Raw genomic sequence first — 291 nt, 5'->3', positions numbered from 1 at the left:
CTGAGAGAGAGAACTTGCCTATATCTGCCAGGCATTTCACAATAATTCTTTTTAACTTTCTTACCATTCTTACTACGTACAAAACAGCAGTGGTCAAATTCCTATCGAACGTTGCAGATCCGTGATAGATGAAATGGAAAATAGACAAGAAATTGTTTGACAGAAACCAACCGTTTCGAAACCTTAACTAAATTTCATCTTTAGGTTCGAATCCGATAATAAACGTTATTATTAACTGTCACTTTATAATAAGAAGAAACGTATAAACATCTTATTTGCCGCAATTTTCCT

Source organism: Penaeus monodon, chromosome 29, assembly GCF_015228065.2.
Source record: "Penaeus monodon isolate SGIC_2016 chromosome 29, NSTDA_Pmon_1, whole genome shotgun sequence".
In the NCBI taxonomy this organism is placed as follows: Eukaryota; Metazoa; Arthropoda; class Malacostraca; order Decapoda; family Penaeidae; genus Penaeus; species Penaeus monodon.
This window is presented reverse-complemented; position numbering follows the sequence as displayed.